This window comes from Agelaius tricolor, unplaced genomic scaffold, assembly GCF_023055355.1.
Source record: "Agelaius tricolor isolate 1412-34295 unplaced genomic scaffold, bAgeTri1.0.p SCAF_8, whole genome shotgun sequence".
In the NCBI taxonomy this organism is placed as follows: Eukaryota; Metazoa; Chordata; class Aves; order Passeriformes; family Icteridae; genus Agelaius; species Agelaius tricolor.
Window position 1 is genome coordinate 8,040,952 of NW_027269268.1, and position 13,671 is coordinate 8,054,622.

Sequence of the window (13,671 nt, forward strand, 5' to 3'; positions counted from 1 at the left end):
CCAAAGTGAAAGCACTAAAAAATGCTCAGTATCACAAGAATAGGTACAACCTTTTGAAAGCTGTCTGTTTTCTGATTTAGTCTTCAGATTTACCAGGTTTTTCAATAGATGAGGTCTGAAGAATATTTACATAGTGTAGCAGGTGACATGTCATAGCTTGCAGCAGTGATAAACGGGATACCACTGCACTGGAGAAGCTTCTACTTTTAACAGAAACAAAATAATTCAGGTACCTAGTTATCCATACTAAATCAAACCTCTGACCTCTGCTTGTCACTAAGGAAGGAGGAAGGGCTGGGGCCTGCAGCAGTCAGTATCGCTACATTTATGAGGGGAATACCCAAGACACTTTTCCTCAGCTTCCCAGCTTTTCGTGAGATAACCAGCCAGAAAAGAGAGCTAAGCAAGCCATTAAGCATGAGGGCTGGTCCCTGCTCCTGGCTCTGGAAAAGAAATCCACAGAGACAAAGCAAGGAGGAGGCAGAGCAAGCTCATTCCTGTGATCTCCCTGCCAAATGGAGAGATTTGGCTAACAGAGGTCCTCAGCATCTGGAACAGCATGCTGCACCCCACCAAAATTCAGCTTCTCCCAGGAGCCATAGCAGTTTGAAAAAACCACTGAGTCTTGCTGACTCTCTGCCAATGTAATTTTTTAAGAATAAACAGGGTGTACAATACATGGCTGCTCAGGAAGAGAAAATAAACGTGCACAAACTTTAGATGGTGAGGAGGACAGAATTAAATAAATGCACAGCAGGACACCTATGCTGGCCTTCAGTTTGCTTGGCTGCCAAATTCAGGCTCAGAGGGAGAACAGCCAGAATGACACACTAGAACAAACATTTTTTAGTGGGCTGGAAAGGCTTCCACCATCAAGGACCATGCCTGCTCAGATTAGGGGCCTGTATGTATGGCAGCCTCACTTTATGAGTCACATTTATCAACATTATACAAAAATTTAACCCAGGCACTTCTGTAAGTTTTATCTTTGCAGCTCTGCCTTTATCTCAACAGCAGCCATATTAAGACACAAGACCTCTTGTTCAAATTATAGGAAATTACTGTTCTGTTACTGTGCTGTTCTCTTAAGAGAGAAGTAACCCCAGGGAAATTTCCAGCTACCGTGGAGAAAGGAGAGTGGTACAATGCACTTCCTAAGCACAGGGACACACAGGAAGCAAGCTGCAGGGCAAACTGGAACTGCTGGCTGCAGCACTGGGTAAGCAGTGAGCAAACCCCCTGGTTCTGTGCCAGACCTGCTCCTGCAGGCAGCTCATAGCCTTGTGCCCACAACGCAGGTGCTTTGAAAAGCTGAGCTGTAAAGCCACTCACGTCCTTGAACAACTGCACATGTGAAGTCTGGCTATCAGTACAAAATTACAAACAATAACAATGAGGAGGCTCTTTGTAATCAACTTTCCTTCCTTACTTGGCTTATGGGTGCTCACTTGCTCCTGTTCTTTCTTCTGTGTTTATGGTTTGCTAGCTGGTACCCTTCTAAAGTTGAGGTTTAGAGCATAAACCAGTTCATATGGGCATTGAAATTCTTTGGCCTGAGCTGTCTTTTTTACACGTGCATCATCAATATCCAGTGTTTCATTAGCTATGTTAGGAAAAAAACAGTAGGGGCAGGCCTATAACTGGAAACAGCTTATCCAACTCTGCACAATTTAAGGCAAAGAAAAGCCTGTTTTGGTGCCAGTAGGTATCAGCTCATGTCAGAACTGCTTTGATATAACTCCTTAGATACCAAACCTAAGATTGAGGCACTTCAAAGGCTTGACCTTTGCATGGCAGGGAGCTAAGATTTTGAATCTTTGCTTCTGGAAGCACAATACATTGGTTTTTTCCAGAACACTTAATGACAAAAACTAGAAACACTTTACCAATCAAACAGGAAGGAGCAAATCTGCATTTCTCACAGTTTGGCCCTGCTCAGGCATGGAATGACCTTGGCCAAGTGCAGGCAGTTCCAAAGGTAATCCCCCTGCTCTGGGCAAACATGTTCCTAAGGCAAGTATCCATATAAACATACATATACACAGTCTTTGGAACTCAGCTTCTCTGCAGACATCTGTGCAGTCTGGTGAACAAAGTGGGCAAAAGTCTAAGCAAGCAGGAAAAAGCACCACTTTTTTTTCAATGGAACTAAACCCAGAAGGCATCTGCTGCCCTTGTTGTCTAATACCAACAGAGAAGACTGTACTAAATTCACTTTACATTTCAGGAAATATCTTCTCATCCTATTCTCACTGGTTATGTTCTTCAATAGAAGAAGCTGGACAGTCGTTTCCTATTCTCATTTTCATAGAAATCAATTCACCTTATTAACTCACTCAGAGACAAACTGTCATATTTCCCCAGTGCCTGGATTATTTTGGAAGAGGCAGTATTTTTTTTTAAAACTAGTGTTTTAACTTTTGTTGGATATTTTTGAGTACTGGCTTAGCACTATTTCCTTTGTTTATCCAATGGCAGAGCTGACAATAAGGAAAGAACTGCAATTTCAAACAGCAAGTGTCATCAAAATTTAAGGCCACAAGGTAGAAAACACAACTACAGCTTACTGAATAAATATACTCCTCTATCTTTAGTCCTCAGCAAGAAAAGGACAAGCCACACTCAGAATTAAGAGACAGAACCCAGAATAGTGGCTTAAATCTTTACTGTTTCCCTAGGGACAGATTCTGCAAGATGTTTCACAAATGAGTAAAGCTGCTTACACTGACAGCCATAAAGCACAGACATGGAAGTCCTCAGAGATAGGGCCAAAACCTTGCATGTTGAAAATGGTTTGACAAGTGTTAAGTTCTTCCTTCCACATGCAGGCAACTTCTACTCAAAGTTATCAAGAATGTTGGAATAATTTCTGGGTCTTCAAATCTATCAAAAACCTAGCTGTCCAGCTGAGAATCATTTTATCTCAAATAACCCAAGGGCATCCTGCCATTTACATATCCACTTCTCCCAGCTGCAGCAAACTATTCCTTACCAGATTGTAGATTTTTCTGCTTTCCCTGCCTTATAACTTGCTCCATCCCTGTGCTTTGCAACTGAACCTCACATACAACAATAGTTTCACTCAGTATCATAAGTCCTAGCTACATGTTCTGTTTTCCAGTCTGAATGACTGGGACTAATGTAGGACTCTTAAGATGTGTGTGCCATATGTCAAATCCTAAGAACGTGTGATAATACTCCTTTAAAAAAAAGAAAAAAAGGTTTTTCATCACTTCTCTCTCCTCTTTCTGTGCAAATGCTCAGAGTAACCTCACGTTTAGGTTGGATGTCAGTATTCAGCAGAGAATTTCTCCTCCTCTTATAAGCATCCAAACAATTTTATCTGGTCTACTTCCTTCATGTTCAGATTGTTGAGTCTAGAGTTGTACTAAAATTATTATGAAAAACAAAGCAAGGTTATTCTGGACACAGAAGGAAGCTGATTCCCCTGTGTCCTGACTGAGGAAAAGACATTCACCCATGTAATATGGGCTTCAAATTATACTATTTCCTTAGAACTGAGAAAGCATTGGAAGGCACAGAATAGAGCTTCAGTAGATAAAGTGATGATAAAAGGTGGCAAATGGATGAAGAAATGCAGAAATAAGACAAGCAAGATCAGGAACATCAACACAAGGCTTTAAAACTAATGTTTTTGTTAAAGCACTCACTCACTACAAGACTTGACTCTTTCACAAGGCTGTTGCCAGGATCTCAGATTAGATTACACCACTTGGCTTTGATTTCCTAAACATCTTCCAGTTTTTCCTCTAAGATTACTTTGGAATTAGCCTTTACTAGTATAAACATACTATTCTTTCCCAGCTATAAAACAAATTTCATTTAGACTCACAGGACAGGCAGATGGTAACTGACCTTGTGTCTTTGCAGAAGGGCAGAACACAAGCAAATATATCCTCACCTGCTGCCATCCCTTGCAGGAAGAAATAAAAATAAAAAACCCCAAAAAAATGTAGTCATTCCATCAGTGAATCTCGATTTACTATAATAGGATACAGCTCAAAGCAGCAAATTCTGGATCATGTTTGCACAGGATAGTTTAGAACTGAAAGTTTAACTTCTGTTCCTTTCTATATAGAGAGCAAAACCCTCAAATATACAAATACAACGTGTGTTTTCTTCCAAATTTGACAATGGGTATTTTGCAGAGTAATTAGTGCCATACTTTAAAAAAACTCAACATGATTTTTGCAAGTTAAAAAACCCCAAATAATGGGATCTTCCTAGAAGCTGAAATTCACATGGAAATAAAGGGGATTTTGCCTATACCTCTTGGGAACACTGACATTGCAAAACAAGATTTCTTCCCCTTAAAAACTAACACCTACCTTTATGTTCTGCTATACATTACAGAAAACTCTTCAGTTTTCTATTTAGCAGCTAGAGCAGCCAAGATGGAATTAGCAAACCCAAAAATACTGGGTTAATTTTTGGTGATGCATTTAAAATGTATATACACAAGAATGCAAGCAGAACTTAATTTAGACTTATGTTGCTGCTATGTGATTTTTAAATCCTTAGTCTCATCTTCTACTCAAAGATGCAGACTCTGAGCATCTTCACTCTCATAAGCAACATAGCCACAGCTGCAGTAGCAAACCAGTAGGAAAAAAGCAGTAGAAAGTAAGCAGTAGGGGGAAAAAAAAAGTCCTCAGAGGAGTTTACCATTGGCCAAGCCATCTTCTCAAGTCACTGAGAAGTGCATATTCCTCATCAACAGTAAACAGGAGCTCCAGTTTATGTGGCCTCTCAATAGGCTGGATGGAAAAACAGAAACAGCCACCCCATAAAGCAGCAGTACATTTACAAGGGAAAAACAGCAGCCCACAGTGAGCCCAGAATAACACACAGGGATGACTGCATCAAATGTGATGAATTTTACAGTGAAGGCAGCAGGTAAAGAATTCAGAACACCCTAAACAATGGAATTATGTGCCACTGGGTCTGTGCTTTGCAATTCCCATGATTTCTAACAAGCTGTCTGCACACCCTGTGTAGGGGACACTCATTAACCTGTCAAGGCTCATCTCTGAGGAGAAATATGAAAACACCACAGAGCACATCCTCCTCAGGCAACCATGTTCTCATTTCTACGCTTTCTTATAACAAAAAGCCTGTGTAAAATGTAAAGGTACAGTTATTGCACAAGGCACAATTTGTGTCTGTTTAAAAACGCTCAAGTCCATAAATATCACAGCAATTACTTCTGCTGACAGCTGCAGCCAGACATCACCCTCTGAGTCAGTCACTGCTACACTAGATCAGTAAAGAACAAGCACAGAGGGGTAGGAAGTCAGTGTCTGAAACAATTTGCACTAGGAAATGTCTGTATTTTTTTTTAGTTGAGAAAACCAGGACAACCATTGCATTATATTTTACCCTGGTGGCATGTGAGGAGGGGGGATCTAACAAAACCGATGTTTAACCCCAATACAGATTCCCAGAGGTCAGTCCCAACCTCTTGGGCTTAATCTCTCAAGTGACAAGCTCCACTGCATGAACTTCATCATTTAAGGTGCAAAGGGCAACAGAGGTAAGATGAACGTGACCAGAACAAAAAAACAAGAGAGCAAGAACTGAAGACAATTGTTACCCAATTTGCCAACAAAACACTCTTGCACAAGGCAACAGGCTTAGTCACCAGGGATAAATTAGAAATCTTGCTCTTGAAAACTTGGATGAGGCAGTAAAAAAACTCACAAATAGCTTTTTGGGTCAGCTTTCATTTGTTAGTAAAAGCAAGAGTGATGGAAACAAATTACTGTTATGTATTACCAAGGGATTATTTTGAAGAGTGATTCAAAAAGGAGCACTAAAATATCTTGAATTCATCCAATAAAGTTGCTGTGTCAAGACTGCTACTATCAGGACTTGCACAAGGCCTTAAAATTGGAGCATACCATTTCCCAGATTGTGGAAATCTCACATTTTCTCAGACATTCTTCCAGGTGCAAGTATCTTTTCTAGACCAGGTGATGATCCTTTCTGCATCATCATGATACCAGCTGTCACAGCCTGAGTGTCTTGAATACATGATACTTGCACAAAATCTGGACCTCCAATCACCAACACATGGTATATCAGGGGAACCTCAGTCCTTTGGTAAATCCACAGATTATTTTCTTGGAGGACGTTGCCTGCAATATCTATGTTCTGCAATAATTTAAGTGTGATCCTGGAATATCCATCAGCACTTCCTTCAAGGCCAGATGCAAGTAAGCTGTGTCAGTGGCTGAATAACACCCAGAATCTTAGTACTGCACCTAATGTTTCCAGGTAAGTTATCATGTCCTACCCCTACAAACAGCTTACCCTGTCAGTGTGCCATTGACTAATATATCATGGTGTGTTAACATTACTGATTGGCATCTGCAGTGCACAAAATTATTTCATCAAAATCCTTCCAGAAGACTCACCATTTCTGTGTTATGATGCGTTCTTATTTCCCTAGCACTGAAAATGCTTTTATTAAGGCTGCTGTTGCTTTCTTTCATTTTGCTTTTTAAAGTTTTATTTTATTGGTGATATCAGGAATTGTCTGGACTTCTTTCAACCATGTATTAAGGCATATTTGCGCAATTAATCTAGTTAGGCATCCAGGGGAAGAAACAGTTCAGAATTGTTCGGTGCCTCACCAAAATATGGATCACTTGGACTTGATTATCTACTGCTTTGCTTCCACTGTGGTCCTGACTAGAAAAAACTGAAATAAAAGTTCTGATGGTTACAGCTGAGATGCCTTTTGCTAGTGGGCTGTTTGCTTCCTAAGCCTCACTAGCAGTTCTTGCTGCACTTCATCTTCAATGCGTGCTGCATTGTTTTGCTGTACTGTGGATCTGAGCAGAGACTTACAGAGTGAAGCCAAAAGGTGAGATCTATCTCACTGGAAAAGATAGGACACAATCCCATTCATATTTTTGGATTGCTGATCCCAATTAGTTTGATCACACTTTCATGGTAAGCTTGGTTACCCCTGAAGTGCTGGGAAGCTGAGCACTCAGAGCTGCAGCAGTGTTTGTCATTCCTCATCATGCATTTCACAGGAACTACAGAAAGGAAAGCCTGAGGAGATCCCAATTAAAGCCTTCCAATTCCAACAGGTGATTCAAGTGACAGATAGTTCTAGCAACAGATTAAGCCTTAACAGAAAGCACAGCAGCCCAAAGTCATTTCTCTCCCTTTCTTTTGGATGCATCCTGAGGCAGGACAGATAGACTTCCATCCCAAACAGTGGCATTTACTTCAAACTACTAGAGAGAGTTCTTAAGCCATTTGATTTTAATAGAAAAAGTAAGGCTTTTACCTTTAGAGTCAAAAAGCCCCATTTGCCACTCAGCACACTCCCTTTGGATCAAGCATAAATAGGAACCTCTTACAGCTATCCCATACATAAAAGCCATTCTAGTGACTGTCCATTCTTCTCCCACACACAAGCTGTTTTCAAGGTCAGTCAATTGACTCCAGGTACTTCTGAGATCTATTTTATGCCTTCCAGGTGCTTAATAAAAACCTTTCAGCAAGAAAAAACCCTCAAGTAGCTCTTGGGTTTCTCTTGCAATACCATTGTCATCTATTCTTTTTCCCTTTAGAAAAAGAAGAGATCCTCTTCCCCTCTTCATCAAGGCCTTTTACCCACGAATAACCCTACCAAGAAGAAAAGGATTTTTGCATTTGAATGTTTTAAATGAATGTTCTGCTTGCCACAGAGGTCTACCTCAAGTCTCTATTGCAATTTTCTCAACATGACACAAAATAGATGCAGTGAGTGGAGGTGATGCCATGAGCAGAGGCTACATGAAATCAGAGAATCAAATGAAGCAACATGACTGGATACCTAATCGTGGCAATAAAGGCTGCTGCACTCATCTCCACATGCCTCATTTAGTTTTATGAGTATTTTCCAGAACCTAATGTATGCCCAGTGACCTGTGTACTCAAAGTTTTTAATTCCAGAGATTTTATCAAAGTGTCATGGCAAACGACCTCCTCCTCTAGGCAAGCAGCCACAGAAATGAAATGGGTCACTTCTTGTAACAATGAGGTAATTAAGGCTGTTTCTCCTAGAAGAAAAAATGCTTCCCTTCCTTAATTACTCAGAATAAGGCTTTAAAATCACAAAAAAAGTGGGGATTACTACTTCATGCAGTATAATCCAGGACAGATGACAAACAGACACCTCATTTTTTGGCCCCACTATTTCATTGTGCAATTTAACCTGGTGAATTTTGTATTAAATACATTTATAAAGGACCTGGCATACAGGTTATCTTGGGTTTTTCTTTTTAATTTACTCTCATCTTTGCAGTACATACTGCAAGCACTGAGGTTACTGCTTGCCCCTCACAAGCAAGCTTCAACAATCAACACTTGCTGCTCCCCGGCTTCTTCAGTGCTGTGGAAGAAAGCCCCTGTGGCAAACAACCAGATCCAAAAATGGAAAAACTGAGATCACACCTGGTATCTCCAAAATTAAGAAACTCACAGCTGTTCCCAGAAGGCCTTGGTCACGCAGTTTTTCTCATTGTGAGGGAAGCTGAGCCTTTCACTCTTTGAAGACAGGAGATTTCTAAGCCAATATACAATTTCAGCATTTAGACTCTACAGCAAAAGCTGAAAAACAGGGGAGTGATCTGGCAGAGGCTCCCAGTGATTCACACCTGCCTCACACTGTGCATCACTGTCTGTATCAGGTATGGGGGAACAGAAACTAATGGATAAGAATGCATACTAAATCCCAACAGCTAGCAAGTGAGACTAAACAACCAGATAAATAATACTAAGCAGAAATTACACTTCAGAAAGTACCTTCAGGTTTCCTTTCCTTATCTGTCTGACCACCTCTGCAACCTCATGTGTCTCTTCCTATCCTCTATCTTTGCTACTAGATGTCTGTTTATCTCCATTTAGGGAGAAGCAGTTTTGGAAGACTTTTAGGCAGCAGCAAACAGAAATTGTTCATGTACAAGGAGACCTGCAAGAAATGTTTGCCATGCAAACAATGGCTGATAGAGGAAATAGCATCATATGCCTCACCTACACCAAGCCTTTCACAGGAAATTCCAAGCACTAGCAAGTTAAAGGCTTCTCCTCTTTTTAACTCTTTTTCCTGGTAACTCTTCCCCCCTGCCCCAGGCTAGGATGTCACAATAAAGGGCCTCAAGGCTGTATTTTGTGAATCTCTGAGGTAAAACTTTTGCCATCAGCCACAAATAAATGACAGACTAGTCCCTGTAAGTGACAGAGGAGCTGTGGGATGATAATACTTACTGAGCCCTGTTTCACTCAAGTTCCCTTGCCTACCCAAGCCCCCATCACCCATCTAATTGTGATCAAACAATACAGACTGTGGAGTAGGAAGAGAATGTAATTGGTTACACAAGGAAAGAAACTTGCTGAGGAACCGGCTCACACCGCATCTACCATTAAGCTCACAGTGGGATTCAAATCCCTTTCCAAGAGGCTGCCAAAACCCTTGCCAGCTCTCAGCCAGAACCAAGCTGTCAAACACAGACCAGGGCTTTGTAGCAACCCGAGCCTTCCTGCTTGCCAGACCTTGGGGACCAGAAGCAACAGAAAATGCAGTAGTCTTGTGACTGGCTTCCCTGCCACTCCCAGCAAATTGCTACACTGCTAACGTGGTAACAGAGCTGAAAAAATCAGGGTAGGAAAATGCATCCCAGACTGTAAAACCATTCCTACCTGATGCTTGCATACAAGTCATGCATAATCGATCCTGTAACTGGAATGTTTCAGCAAAACTAGATGTTAAAAAAAAAAAAACCCCAAACAAAAAACCACTGTTACTTCTCCCCCTTCAAAAAAAAATTGTAATTGTGGTTTTGGGAGCTTAGGGATACTGCAGTGGTAATGTCCCGTTAATTTCTTTTCTTCAGCCTACCTGGCAAGTCTCAAAAATGAGACAGATGTCATGAGGGGTATAAACAGAGAGCAGGATCCAGCCCAAAAAAAGCAATGAGCTAGGGGCCTTGAGATTTGAGTTCTAGTCCAAGTTTCTGCCAGCCAAGCAGATCTGGGAAACCCATGCTGCTATTCTATGTCTTTCTTCTTCCTCCCCCACTTCTAAAACATCTGTTTCAACTTAAGCTCTCCAGGACAATGACTCTCTGTTGCTACAATGCCCGTCATGTCGTGCTTCCATTAGGAAGCAACAAAAACCTTATATGCATAACATGACTATAGGATACCCAGTCTTAGTTCTCAAAGATTCTGGCACAGGATTTTATTTTCTGTATTTTCTGCTGCAGGGAAACAGGATGAAGTCACCCACTCATTGCACTGGAAGCAAAGTAAAGAGGAATTTGGACTGTGAATCCCATCTCAACAGATCAGGCAACGCATCTTCAAGTAACTGTATAGAGCACAAGTAAATAATGTCTTGCCAACTTTTACCCAGACCATAAAAATCGGAGACAACTCTTTTTTTCCATATTTGGTGGTATGTAGATGGCCTGGAAAAGAGAAGTAAAAAATAACGCAGTATTGGTCCCACTTTGTGGGGTAAACAGTCTCTAAAGCGCAAACGAGAAGTGGACTCAGTAACTAAACTCCTTCAAAGCCTATGAATCAACTAAATGCTGCAGGAGGGCAATAAAAACCCTACTGAAATGCACCAGTGCTTCACTGACCTGTCTATCTGTGGGCATCTACCTGCAGCATCACCCTGATTATTAAAATGATTACTGGCAAAAGGGACATAGGAAGGGGCTCCCAAAGAGGAAATGGATATCCACAGCACAGATCAGGGTTTAGAAGAGAAAGCAGAATGATTGTACTACTGCTCAGTCAGATATGCACTGCTAGATAGGCCTACTATCTCCTGCCAAAATGCACTGCACTGTTGCTGCTTTAATACTACTTTAGAAATGTTTTAAATCACTTTATCCATCACCCTGTCTCAAATGAACTCAAAGGTTAAGTGCTCTCGCACACCACCTGCAGACCTTCCTCTGTAGCAGGAAATGTTTCTATTAATTACACTGAAGATGTGTCATTATAAGGATAAAAAATACAGGACTGAGAAGAGAATAACTGAGTGGGTGAATTATAAGCTTTGGCTTCATATGATGAAGAAGCAAAGCAAAAATCTAATACAAGTGAATCACAGTTGATTTTAGTGAAATGTAATTACATTAATCAGACATTTCCTGGGGAAGAAAAAGCAAACCAAACTACAGTGACATCACAGAGCATGAAAATCTTTTTAGCAGAATGAGGGAAGAGCTTTTTGTCCTTGCTTTACCTTTGTTACTCAAAGCTGAAAAGAGCCATTAGCATTCACATTACCAGGAACAGTCCACAGGAAAACTTCACCAGATCATAAGGCAAACTCACCAGATCTTTACCTTGTAATATACATATATATATGTTAGATAATTTTAGTCCACAGTCTCATCTTACAAGTATTTTGTGGGTGCTTCTTGATGGTACAGGCTGAGATGTCATTAATTCTGTGAGTTGCTTTTGTGAATATTATTGGCATTATTATTTATATTCTTCGCAGTCTGAAAGCAAGCATGCATTTTGTATTGGCTGTTCAGTTTTAATGGAAAATCCAAACATTTTGTGTATGAAATGATGTATGACACATTTTGTTATGAACATGGAGTGCGATGCAGCCAGTGATAACTGTGACAGAATGCAATGGACAGGAAAGAGGTGACCTGGATAGAAAAGGGAACAATTTAATTGACTTTTAAATAGATCAGCTTCTGAAAAGCTGTAATTTCCTAATATGGCCAGGACAGCCACAATTCAATATCCAATCCTGTTTTGTTTCTATATTTTTTAGGAAGGATTGATTTGCTTTGGGTACTTTTGCTTAGCAGCTTTCCTGTCAAATAAAAAGGTTTTATTTCACTGACAAGAACAGGATGGAAAGACTCCAGTGATTTGAAGCGGTTGAGGGGTTGGGGTTTTTTGGAGGTGTTTGTCAAGCCCAGGGAAAAAACATTACTGTAATACCAGACAATAAATCCTGAGAGATTTCTAAATATATTTCAAGGCTAGATTTTCAATTTCCATGAAGCGTATAAACTAAACTAGAAATGGGGAGTTTTTAGTGACATGATAAAGCATTCAGACATGGTCTGGTGGCTTACAATGTCACCTGGACCCTTTCAGTGTTTGGTTTTTTCCTTCACACCTCTCTTCACGTCTTTTCTCTGTAGATTCCATTTTTCTTTCCTAAAGCTACAGATTTCCAGCATTAAAGCAGCAATCCCAGGAAACCACGTAAGTCACTGATACAACTTACGTACCTACAGCCTCTCAAAATCTCCATCACACACCATTTTTTCTAAGACTCAAGATTTCCCAATTCTTCTCACCCTCCTTTCATCGAACCCAAGATTGCCAGGCCAATCTGAGATGTTCAGGGCAGTTGGTTCCTGCCTTTTTCCACACAACTCATGCTAGCATGCAACATCAATTCTCTAAGTATTTTACCATTTCTGCCTTGTGAAATAAATCCAGTGATCAAGCAAAAAGGACAAGAGCACTGAAATGGACCTAAGTGAAAACCTATGCCTCAATAATCAGGTGTATTGATGAAAATAATACTTGTTGTCTAAAACACAGTTATTTCTATTCAGGCTATCCCCACAAGGAGCCTGAATAGAAACTTCACCAAACTTGACTACTTGAACAAGTCCAAACAACAAGGAATGCTGGATCAAAGTGTCCATTTCATAGCCTCAAGCACATTTACAACACTTAATTGATATCTCTGAACCTGCAACAAAAACATATTCTTTTCCAGCATGTCAAGCAAAGCCAGCTGTTTGCTTCATCAGCACAGGTCAGCACTAGTTAACACTCAGCTGCCAAGCAAGAACACGTCTGACAGTGATTTCAGTGGTACAAACTGTACACAAATATCCTATTTCTGTGATAGAGTACAGAATGCCTCATCAAATGAGAACACACACTGGTGACAAATACAGCCTGAGGTGCTGAAAAACCTCACACCAAAGTTTCCCTTTCTATCACTAGAAAGAGGCTGCTCCCAGCTCCACACATGACCAAGTTTTTCAGATCCATCAATTGAGCAAATTACTGGTGTGCAAGGGCATTTAAATTCAGCCACACACAAGTCAAAGTAAAAAACTACAATTAACTCCTAAGCAAATAAAAAACACGTCCTCATTTTCATTTGGGATCCTTTTCTTTATATTTTCATGATTCTTTGTGCAATTGCAGAGTGTTTTGTGTAGCTCAGCTTTGTCACAAGACATAACACATTACTTGATCACAATCTCCTGTTTATGCTGCCAGCAGTGAACTAGTTAAAGCACAAGTCTAAGGTTTGACAGTGGGGACTGATGACAGCTCTGTCATTGTTGTCAAACTATAAAGCCCTCAACAGTTTGCAGCAGAGTGAAATTAAGTAGACGGTGACTTCCCTCTGTGCTGTTCCATTGTTCATTTTCCTCTGGACTATCCCCTCTCTGTTTCTTACCCTTCTAGAATCTCCTCAGGACATAATAGAAAGACATAATACATACTTAAATAGCTACTGCAATTATTTCACTACCAGGAGGATGGAAAAATAAGAGAAAGGCTGAATCCATGCTGCTGAACTTCTCTTGATGGTGGTGTTCTTTTTAAATGGAACCTTACTCTACAATAGCA